The 1,446-nt window shown below is 68.5% G+C and overlaps 1 protein-coding gene across 1 annotated transcript in view; it reads right to left on the bottom strand.

Moving 5' to 3' along the window:
- The window catches only part of SARDH (sarcosine dehydrogenase), a 74,221-nt gene extending 73,023 nt beyond the window's left edge, over positions 1–1,198 (bottom strand). Inside the window, exon 1 of the mRNA XM_006164266.3 lies at positions 612–1,198. The gene's annotated coding sequence lies outside the window, so the exon portion shown is untranslated. The remainder of the gene's footprint in view (positions 1–611) is intronic.
- Between the last annotated feature and the right edge of the window lie 248 nt (positions 1,199–1,446).

Here is a 1,446-nt window from a genome sequence, read left to right as displayed (position 1 = left end):
CAGGAAAAGAGAAAGGGATTCAGCGGTGGCCCAAGGTACTGAGCTGGGCCCTGCCCCCGGGAGTATGTACGACTGGCATCATTGGCTCATTCACTAGGAAAGCCAGCTGCCAGCCCAGCAACCGGCATGGCCTCCCTCTACTTTACAGGGGAGGAGCCTGAGAGAGGCAGAGGCTCGCAGGTGACCAAGGTCACAGGCCATGATGTGGCGCCAGGCCAGGCTTGTGTGAACCACAGCCTGTCCACTCCCGGCCCTCCTGGCCATGTCTGCAGGCACCACAGGCCTAGTTTGGAGGACAGCCAGGTCCCACTGCCACACTGTCCCACCTGCCCCAGTGGTGCTGGCCCCTGGGTAGAGGCCCCATCCTAGGCACAGTGGGAGATGGGGGTGGGGGCTCCAGCTTCTCAGCTGGTCAGGGCTGCCCCCAACTGTCCCAGGGCGCATCCCACAGGGCAGGGGGTGGGAAGGCGTTGGAGTGGGAGGGCTGGCAGTGGCTGGCAGGATCGCATCCGCAGCCCCTCAGTCACCGCCCCCCCCGGTGTACCAGCCCGCCTCCCGGCCGCACAGTGGCCCTGACAGGCAGGTGTGCCCTGTGCCCGGCCTGCACATACCTTGGGTCCGCGAAGGTGCTTCGTTTTCCAGGCACCCCGGGGGCAGCTACCCGGGGAAAGGCAGCGGGCAGGCTGTGAGGATGGCTCTCCAGGGCCCGGCACTGGCCTCCCCTGCCCTGGCGGTGGGGCACTGCTTAAGGCAGAGTGCACCTGGTCGGCTTCCCGACAGGCCCGGAGCCTCTGTCCTCCCTCCCACTGCGCCCGGGAAAGCTGCCACGTGCCCCTTGATGGCCTGCCAGGCCAGTCCAGGCTCTCCCAGCTGTGGGGTGGGGGTGAGGCTGGTAGCAGCCCCTACGAGGGTGCCCGATGCCCTCCCCTGCACCTCCCCGGAAGCAGTGGACCCCAGTTCACCTGCTCTCCCACACCCTGCCCGCCCCCAGCAAGCTTGCAGAGGAAAGAGCACAGACAGCCCTGAGCGTGGGACCAGGCAAGCAGGGCCCGGCCTGGTCACAGGAGGGGCCTGAGCCACAGCTGGGCCTGTCGTCCGCGCAGGCTCAGGAGGATGAGGGGGGCTGAGCAGCACGGCTAAGGGCCCGCCCCGGCTGCCTGCCCGGCCCGCCCCATGCCCCAGGGTCTCTGGCAGAGGCAGAGGGAGAACCCTGCAGCCCGCCCCCTCTGCAGCCCGGTTCTGCCCCAACCCCCAGGGTGTACTGCTGGCGGCCACCCAGCGTCCCGGTCCTTTGGCCCCGGCTGGTAGTTACACAGGCGCCTCCTCCCTCCCTAGCAGCGGCCCAGCAGGAAGCAGGGCTGCCCCCGCCCCCCTGGCCCACTGCCAGTCCTCTGCCGCTGCCCAGAATCCAGGCAGGGACTAACTGTTACCTCCGGGGTTCATGAC

Source organism: Tupaia chinensis, unplaced genomic scaffold (assembly GCF_000334495.1).
Source record: "Tupaia chinensis unplaced genomic scaffold, TupChi_1.0 Scaffold143602_1, whole genome shotgun sequence".
Classification (NCBI taxonomy): Eukaryota; Metazoa; Chordata; class Mammalia; order Scandentia; family Tupaiidae; genus Tupaia; species Tupaia belangeri.
Note: the sequence above shows the minus strand (reverse complement) of the source record. Positions and strands in the feature narration are given on the sequence as shown.